This window comes from Arvicanthis niloticus, chromosome 6, assembly GCF_011762505.2.
Source record: "Arvicanthis niloticus isolate mArvNil1 chromosome 6, mArvNil1.pat.X, whole genome shotgun sequence".
Classification (NCBI taxonomy): domain Eukaryota; kingdom Metazoa; phylum Chordata; class Mammalia; order Rodentia; family Muridae; genus Arvicanthis; species Arvicanthis niloticus.
Window position 1 is genome coordinate 75,237,828 of NC_047663.1, and position 10,322 is coordinate 75,248,149.

The window sequence follows — 10,322 nt, forward strand, 5'->3', positions numbered from 1 at the left end:
CTCCAGTTGCCTCCTACTTCTCACTACCCCTCCATTTCCCAGGGGTATTTAAATTACTTGAAAAATCAGCCAGAGACAAACCCTCACGGAAGCATACTAGGTAAGACCATTGTGATAAATCTTGCATTTTAGTCTGTTGCAGTTACATAGGCCCCCAGGAATACTCTGCTTTTGGGAGGGGGAGTAGAAAAGTGACTTTAACCATAAGATTATACATATCCTGTTGGTACCACATGCCATAACCCCAGGCCCTACCATTTCAGCGCAGCTGGCCTGACTGCCAACTTCTGGCATCAGTGTCTAGTTGCCTGTGGGCTTTTCTTTGTCTTGGAAAGCAGCACTGACCACACACTAGAAATGTTATGGCCCTACCCTTCCATAGCTCTTTGCAATAATTGACACAAATTCACATTTCTATACCCAGCATCTTCAGCATCACTCCCCAATGCTGGCTATTAAATAATTCTGACTCATATTCTAGGCTGGGAATGGAGTTATTAATAGACTAGATTCCACTTGTGTGCTGGTTGATAGCTTTCTTGAGAATCCCCCTGTAGTGATGCCCTGTCCTTCACTGTCCTTCAAGCTAAGAATGCCATTTCCGGGCACATGAATTGTCTTTTGCAATTCAGAGACTTGGGGTTTCCTTTGGATATGACAGAAAGGATTCCTAAAGCTTCATTCATTCTGACCTCAGCTGGTTGGTAGATTTGTGGAAATCATTATCAACAGCTTTACTCTCACTGGCCTTGCCATAGTCCTCGTGCAGGATAGTACTCAGTGTTCTCCCCACTTCCCCCATCCCCTTATCCCACCGCCTGTGTGTGTGTGCGAGCACACGTATGCAGGTCTTTCTACCTGGTTCTCCTGGGCTTCTGTATCTCTCTGTTCTTTGTATGCAGCATCAATACCCACTCCCTCTGTGGAGTCCTACGTAGTCTGTATCCTTCATCCTCCATCTCAGCCCCTGTGGCTAGAGCAGATTAAACACTGGCTTTCCAGCTATTGTTTTTTCTTTCCCCTTTGATCAGCTATTTGCTCAGGGATCCTCAATGGGCAACTGGCCTTTGTATGAAGATTTCTGATGCGGCTAATAGAGAAAAAACACTTGGTTTGTCCCTCTCTTCTGCCACACCTCCCCCCCCTTTCCCTGTTTTGGTTGGGTTTACAGAATTTTTAGGTAAGTTTAGAATATCCTGCTAGATATTTATTTGACTATGCAGAGGGAAAAGCCTTCATTAAGATAAAATCAACAGAGAGAGATTGCATAGTTGTGTCTGATGTTCTTTTCCAATTAGGTACGTAATCTATTATTGTTTTTTTACTTGAGTCCATGGAGTGAAGTTACAGTACAGATTTGATAAGTCAGCCTTTGGGCAGGTGCAGAAGGTTCAGGGAGTCCTTTTCTGCAGGGTCTTCCCACACAGTACCTTCTTACTAATGGGTGATGTGAGCAGTCTCATGACACGGTCAGGCCATTGGCCTTCCCACTCTCTTGTCTTGGATCCCCTCATGCTGCCCCCCTTCTCTGATGTTCAGAAGAAACCATGGAGCTGGGCTATTTTCCCTTCAATTTCCTCAGTCATAGGCCCCCATTTCCAGTACTTTCTTAAGAGGCCAACATGTCCTGGTTGTTTGTTCCCTATGATGAATGTCCCCACTGCTTATTAACCTCCCAAATAGACGGTCCCTACCATTAGGGCTTATGGTCTGTATGAGACAACATAAAAACAAGACACATGCTCCCCCATGCACATTTCAAATGAAATGTAACAGAAGAGAAATAAATAAAAATGGGGGGAAATGCCTCAAATGGTTTATGTTGGGAAATGTTATATGGGCAATAACGGTGCTTCTATGGGCTTTGGGCAGGGACTTTGATAATGAAGGTTAAATGAGGGAATGTTACAAAAAATGTTCCCTGTTCATAAAAATAAATCTCTGATATGAACCAGAATGAAATAAACTGAGTTACAGGCAGCAAGAGCAGCTGGGGTGACCTCAGCCGCAGGTTGGTAATAGCTAGCTTCGCTGGCACCACACACTGTCACCTCAGCAGGATTTACTTAGCTCTCCATCACACAGACATTGAGTTCTGTGGGCCTGGGGGGTGGGGGTGGCTCTTCAGTCTTCTCTCTGAATAAACAAAGCCCGGTCAGCTCCTCTGTTTTCTCTTCCTCCATTATGGCAGAAGGCTCAGGAGCCCCAGTTTTTATAAGTCCAGATCAGTCTGTGAGTTTACATGCAAATGACCAGCTGTGTTGTGAACAAGTGAAGGGGAACTGGGGAAGGACAGTGTTGTGTAGGAGTTCACATGGCCCACCTGAAAGGGTCACCATCACTCAGTTCTAGCTAGCAGTGGGGATGTCAGCCTAGGGGTGATGGTAAACCAGGAAGGACATTGTGAATTTGCAATTAAAGCGTTTGATTTGTACAAGTTGGTAGCCAGTTGCTGCATACATGTCTTCTGTTGGGGTTGAGTATGCCTTACCATAAGTGCTCACTCAAACTCACTATTCCCAATTCTAGAATTCTTTGGCTCTGACATTAAACTAGATTAGGGCAACACAATTCATAAATATATAAGAGAGAAAAGACAGGGGAGGGGTATCTCCAAATCATTTTAAATAATGGGGATGAAAGTAGACCTTATAGTTTTATTTATAATAAATTTATTTATTTATTTTTTTTGGTACCTTCTTTAGGGATGGCAACATGCCAAATTCCTGGGACCACCTAGGACTATGGGAATGAAAATTGAGTTTAAAGACCAGGCTCTAGTGATTGTTAATAATGTTACATCAGTTTGCCCATCTCTGGTGCTCACAGTGTTCATGTACAAGGGCCAAGTCAAACCAGCTTGCCATTTGTTCTCACATGAAATGCAAATGTAGCTTTTCATTCCCGCACTGAATTGGACCGAGGCTTTCCCTCTTATTTCTGTCTGAATCTATCAGTCACCTGGTCAGTCATTCATTTTCCTGTTTTAGATAGAGATGTAAGCATGGCAACCATCTCACTTTTCTTTCAGCTGGGATGAAAACAGTCTCATGAAGGTAATGATGAGAGGCAATAGGTCTTGTCTTCCCATCAGGGAAACACTAGGGAAGCCGGGAGCTGGTTCTTGGCTTGCCCATCAGCCAAGACTCAGGTCCAGCTGGCTATCATGGGAAAAAATTGCTGGACTCCTCATGTCTTATCTCTTTCCAACTCAAGGGACCTGAGAGACCCTGAAAAGCTGGTGAAATATCCAGATTTCTAAATGTCAACAATTAATTTGAATTTTCTTTTAACTAGAAAAAAATTACATACAGTATATTTTGATCATATTCTTCTCTCTCTCTTTCTGTTTTGGCAGTTTATTTATGAATTTGAAGTTCATAAACAAAGAAGACAAGCTAAGACCGGCAGACTAAAAAGGGCTCTTATCTGTAGGTTGTATATTTGCTCTTGGTATTGAAGCCTTAACCACGCCCTTTCTCCTCCCAAATCTTTGAATTACATAGGATATTCCTGGGAGAGAGGTAAGAACTGAAGAAATGGCATAGTACAGGGAACACAATTGAGTTTATCCTTTGGAATTCTGCCCTTGCTTTACTTAGGATCTATTTATAGGCAAAGAAGTTAGTTAAGATGTGCCAGACTTTAGTGGTTCTCAACCTGTGGGCCATGACCCCTTCTGGGGTGCCAAATGACCCTTTCACATCATCAGGTGTCCCACATCACATTCCCTACATATCAAATATTTCATTAAAATTCGTAACTGTAGCAAAATTACAGTTAGGAAGTAGCAACAAAAAAAATTTTATGGTGGGGGGGTCACTACAGCATGAAGGCATTAAAGGGTCACAGCATTAGGGAGGTTGAGAACCACTGTGGTAGAAACTGTGTTTGTATGTGTGTTTATTCACTGAGAGCTCAATAGTAGAGTCTGATTTAAGAAAAATACATATGTGTACACTGACCAGTTTCTGAAGCTCTAAAAGGACCAGGGAAAAACAAATTAATTATTCAAACAAGTGTCTTTTGCTGATGGACTGGAAGTATTTGAACATGGTATATAGAACCTTATAAAAACTGTACAACAGCAGGAAGGGAATATATGGCTTTCATTTTTTTTTCTTGTTCTGTGTGTAGAATTGTTATATCCCTTGACCAGATTTCTGTTGGCCTGGATGATTAGTGGGCTATTTTAGTAGTTCATTGTCTCAGCCTTTGCCGAGAGTCCTTTTTAAATGGAACTCACTATGTCATAACTGTATAAAATATTCATTAAGATGGTGCTTTTAATGGATTTGTTTGGAATGAACTCAAGCAGAGGGAGGCTTCCACTGATTTGTGGCATGTTCAGCCTTTTGGGGGCTGTGTCTGGCCCAAGGCCTACCTCCTCCAGGCCCCTCCACACTTCTCTTCTTGTCTGCAGGCTCCTGCCTGATGGGAGGACTTTCTGTCAGGGTCACACTGATAGGGTTAAAGAGGTTTGTATACGGGATCAGTCCTGTTCCTTTTATACACATACATTCCAACTGGATGTTTTTCATATCGCCACTGTTCATTTCATATCAGTGGTGTTGGGCTAGCCAAAATTACTGGTGGATTTAGCTTTGTGCAGTTGACTCATTTGAGTTCTGTAGTTAGGGCACGTTTTGCTTTGAATGGTAGGCTGTCACTTGTTAGTTATGTGACTCCGAGGCAAGCATCGTAATATCCCTGAGCCTCTGTTTCCTATACTTTTGCACACAGCAATGCTAATGTAGATTGGGTGGGGATAAATTGCAGAGTTCACAGCCTGCAGCCTGGGTCATTTTAGGAACACATTTGTTTTTGCCACTATTCTCTATATAGTGAACACTCCATAACCATTACCTGGATCCATCTTGTTAGCCAGAGAGCATTTGATTCTAATCCTATACAAACAATGGAACAGGTTTGTTTGAGAATGATTAAGTGAACAGAAGACCAAGATCCAGAGAAATTAAGAGAAGGGATCAAGATTGGTCTATTAATTGATCATAGAACCAGATTTCAAGGGCATTTTTTGGTCCTCATTTTATTGAGCTCTCTGTGTACCCAGGCAGACTTTGAACTCATTACCCTCTAGCTCCAGTCTCCTACGTGCTGGGACTGCAGGTATGTATCTCTTTGTTCATCTAAAGTTCAGTATTTTGATTTTTCTTTTCATCATCCTGTCTGCTTGCTTACATTAAATTGGGAGATACCATTGCTCTGATCTTCTGTTCTCTTCCTTTCTATAACCAAAGCATCCCTGAAGCTAACTTCCTATCACCATGGCTTCCACCATTTGATTTGTCTTTGGGAGCTCTGTGCTGTTCAATCCTGGGCTATCAGCTCTTCCCTAGTACTTTGGACCAAGTTGATAAATATCATCAGTAATATATCAGATACCCCTCTTCATGCCACTATCATCTATACCTGGAGTCTCGAGATCCAGAAGAAGCATCCAACAAACATGTCCTCACTTCAGACTATCTCACTGCATGCATCTCCAGTTCTGAAAACCGTGAATCTGCTTGGAACCTATAAACCAATCAAATAACCTTGGGCAAATTGCTTCAATTTGGGGATCATTGTTTTTCTTAAAAGTAGAAAAAGTTGATTAAATTATTAATAGGAGAATGATAGATTCCCCCATAAAGTTATGGAATAAATTTAACAATTATCAACTCTCCCTGTTGCCCTCTGGGGCTGGGTGGGGCTAGGGTCTTTATTTTTATAACTTTCAAATTGAAATCAGGATTCTCATAAAACTGATGGAATAATGAAAAAGCTATTTCCCAGAGCAGGCCTCCATGAAGTGACAGGGATGGAGCAACCATGGGGAATGGGCCAGAAGGAAGGCGCAAACAGACTCTTCCTTGGTGTCTTAGTCCTGGGAGGGACTATATGCTCATCAAGATTCTGATTAAGTAGGGATTGCCAACGGCGCTCTTTGTAACCGGGCAAACAAGACTTAAAACAAAAATCCATCAAGATTTAATCACATTGCTCTATCTGCATGACCTAACCTCTGAGTGTTCCTGAGAACGCTTTTCTTTGTTTCCGGGCCCTAAAGCATGTGCCTCTATGGGAGCTGTGGTCCCTTCAGAGTTGTCACTTGTGTGGCAGAAGCAAAGATTACTTTTCAGTCCCCTTTGACTCTCTGAATTAACATGAAATTGAAGAGGGTAGCGGCTGGGGAGAGAAAAAAGAAAGAAAGAAGGACAGAGAAGGGAAGTAAATAGAAAAGCGTGGCTCGCTTTCCAGGTGGTGAGTAAAGCAAAAAGCGCCTCACTCAACCCAGCTGGTTCTTCTGCTAAGTCTCTTAAACAGCTTTCTAGAAAGTGGGCTTTAGGGTGTGGCTCCCTGCCAGACAGCAGATTATCTCCATCTCTAGCACGTGTCTCCCTTCCCCCACCAAACACATACTTCCTTCCGTGTCAATGGCCCTTTGTAGTCTCCAGCACCAAACCAATGCCGATGTAAGGATGGTAATGCCTGACTGTGTAACCAACAAGCTCCTGTCCCAATCATAAGGGAATTTTGAAGTGTTCTGCTGCCATGTCCAGCTTACGTATTTTGCAGAAACTTGGTTAAACCTTGACTAAGGGTTGGCTCCCTATTCAAGGTCAAGGGTTGATAGGGTGCTATCAGATCCTCTCCAACAAGCTCATTCTCCTCCTTGGATCGTCCCATCTCACATCCTTCCCCTGACTGTTCCTTCCATGTGCAGGCAAACTCACGAATTCTGCGAAAATGAAGTGATGCTTAAATAGTATGTCCATGAAAGAGAGTTTGGATGCTGCCACAGGATGCCTTATATAACCAAAGAAAGGCTTGACTCTCAACATTGTGTCTTTTGAAGAATGTGAAGAAGTGTCATCTTAGAGGCGTCTTTCCTTTCTCTTCCTTCCTCCTCTATGTCTTTCTTATCCCTATCTTGGTTAAACTGAGATCATATTTGATTCCCATTTTTTAAAATACCATTTTTTGATGCTGCATTGAAGTGGTATTTGTTTTGAATAAGAAAATGGATTAAAAATCCAGAAAGGCAAAAGAGATTTCCAGTCAAAGAACAGCGATGGCTAATAGTGTTTTCCATGAGTGTTTGCCCTATTTCTACGTTTGATACTCTAAACTGTTACAGGAGATCGGCACTGTCTACATAGGTCTTTTGTACATGGAAACGGAACTGGGAGTGGTTAGCTAATTTGCCAAAGCCACATGCATTGTAAACAGTGTGAATGCAGAGTCCACATTCTTAACTAAGATGCTTCCCTATCTTTGGCTATGCAAGAGTCAGAAAAACATATCAAGGAGTTGGGGTGGGAGATAGCAACCAAGAAGATATGCTCTCTAAGTATGTGGTCTAAGCTTTGGGGCAGATATGTAGTATAGAGAATTTATCTATTTCTACAATTTAATTTCTTTGCCAATAGCCCCAGAAGCCTGACTTATACAGAGGTGAATTGTGTAAATGGTTTGCCTTGGAATGACTCTGGCCTTCATCTGGAGGGGACTTGCCTTGGCCAGTCAATGTATCATAACTTTGTAGTAAGACTTCCTGGAAGAGCTTGAGAAATGTCTGTGTTCTTAGACTAGGTGATTGGCATCAGTACATAAGGTGTCAATCATGTAGCTTGTAACTCGGATATGGTTTCAGCACTCCTATTCTCTTATGTCTATCTTACTCTTTAATAGGTGTTCTGGAAGTAACGCCCTAGTAAAGCTGAGGATAAATCACCTCTCTATCTATATGGACTGATCTCTCTACCTCTGACTGACCATGCCATGCTCCAAAGGTGCATGCTCGATGTAGATAGCCCTTCAATCAAACTATAGCTACAAGTTGCTGCTTTTGCACCTATCTTCTGGATGTGGAATTCTGCCTGGGTCCAACTCTAACTTTGCTTAAAGTTCAACTCTCAGTAGTTTTCAAAACTTCATTGTAGTGTGTTCTTTTGTTGCTGTTGTTGTTGTTATTTTTTATTTGATATTTTATTTATTTATATTTCAGATGCTATCCCCTTTCTCCTCCCCCCCCCCACTATCCCCCTATCCTATCCTTCCCCCTCCTATATTTGCTTTTATGCCATTTAAATTACATGCAAGTATTAAGGTCAGTTTTAGGTTGAGGAACTAGCAATACAATAGATGCAAATAGTCAAGGAACAAGCAAGATAATAAACATAAATAGTCAAGGAACAAGCAAGACAATAAACAGAGTCCTGTCCTGTGATCACTATTTCTAAGGGCTTATCAGGATGTCCATAATATCTGAGCTTACTTCCCTGTCCTAGCCCAAAGTCATTTTTCATGCCTGAAGCCTACTTCTTTGTTCTAGCCTAAGATTTAGATTCCTGCCTGAAATGACTTCTTTGTTCTAACCTAATGTCAGATTCCTGCCTGCAGTCCATTTCCTTGAGAAATATGGAACACTTTACAAATTTGCGTGTCATCCTTGTGCAGGAGCTATGCTAATCTTCTCTGTATCATTCCAATTTTAGTATATGTACTGCCAAAGCGAGCACATAGTGTGTCTTTAAAAATATTTTAGTCTATATTCTGTAGCTTTAACAACATACCCTGGACTGGTTGCCACTTTGCTTCAGGAAGAAGCCCTGTGCTACTGCACATGACATGAAGGGAGACTGCTCTATGAGTGTTTCAGTTTTATTTCTTGTTGCTGCTGTAAAATACTCTGACCAAAGGAACTTCAGGGAGAAAGGGTTTAGGCTCACAGTTTCAGGCTACTGCCCAACATTGTAGAGAATTAAAGACAGTCCAAATTAAAGCAGCTAATACACTCACAGTCAAGAATACAGAGCAATATGAATTCATGCATGCACACTTACCAGTGCTCAGTTCCCTTTCTCCACTCTTACGTTGTTCATAAGATGTTATTATCATCTTGAGGTAGGAAGACTTGCCCACCAAGGGTAGTACCAATCCCTAGCAGAGGACGTCTCAACAAAAGTTTTAGCATGGAAAAAACATATCCAGTCTTACCAATTTACATATATCAAATTCACCATTAGAGTACATGGCTCACTGATTTTTAGATAGTTTTCTTGGTTGCAAAGACATCATCATTACACAGCATATAATCAGATGCATCCTACATGGGTATGTTTACAATCTATTTGGAAACCTTTTGCATATAGTTAAGTCCACAACATATGGTCTCTAGTGTCTGCCTTCTTTTATTTAACAATATTTGGGAGACTCATCCACACATATGGCTGGATACTGTTCCATTTTGTGGCTATACTGTATTTATTTCACCTATCATTTGCTGATAAACAATTTAGTTATTTCTGTTTTGGGACAGTACAAGTTAAAGCTGCTATGAACACTGGTATGCAAAACTTTATGGGTTCACATGCTTTCATTTTTTACTTCAGTCCCCTAAAAGTGAAATAGCTACATCATATGACAGATTGATGTTCTTCTTTCTAAGAAATGTCCAAATGTTTACTGAAGTGGCCATATAAAAGGCCAATGTCGTTGCCCTAGTTTCCAATATATTGGATCGTCAGTCATCCTACCTTTGATAATAAAAGAATGATTATTCACAATTTTATTCCTCCTATTAACATTTTATTAACAAACATAAATTACTTTATGCTACATTGTGTAAATATAAATCCATAGTTTTCTATAATAAAGTATACTCATACATATATATCAGGAAAATTATTTATGAATATTATATGCAAATATATATACATTTAAAGATTTCTATGGATAGAAATATAAAGTATGGATACTTGGGACTATATTATATTAATAAATGATTTCCTTTAAAACTTATAAGTCAATTAAGTACAATATTCTGTTTATTATGAAGCAGAATTTTTAAATTAATCTCATACAATTTATGAGATATAGTATTCACATGAATATAACATAATCTTTGAGCCATTTTTCTATGTTTGGACCTCTGTTTCTGTTTTATTTTATGTTATAATACTGAATAGCTTTTGTTTTCAATTTTAAAATACATTTGGCTGGTCTTGTGTTTATCTTTAATATTTCTTCTGACCTCTCATGGCTATATATGCTCACATTATACAGAATTTTTTTCCCTTTCTGTGTTTGTTGGCAAATATGATGCTCGCTTTGCTAGGGAAACAATTTAGAAACAGGCCTTTGTTTCAAGTGAGTGTGTTTCTAAGAACACAAGAACTAATGTTCAGTTTGGTTTAAAAGACAATCTCCAACAGAATCAGTTACTTTGTGAACATGGATGGGTTGGCTGAAACTATTTACTAAACAATTATATAGACCTTGTCTGAGGAGAGTAGAAGCAAGTTCACTTGTTA

General features: G+C 40.3%; 1 non-coding gene across 1 annotated transcript; it reads right to left on the bottom strand.

The window, feature by feature from the left end:
• Positions 1 to 8,421: 8,421 nt before the first annotated feature.
• Positions 8,422 to 8,528, bottom strand: LOC117712254 (U6 spliceosomal RNA). The gene has a single exon (XR_004607302.1). It is a non-coding gene; the product is annotated as a U6 spliceosomal RNA (small nuclear RNA).
• Positions 8,529 to 10,322: the final 1,794 nt, after the last annotated feature.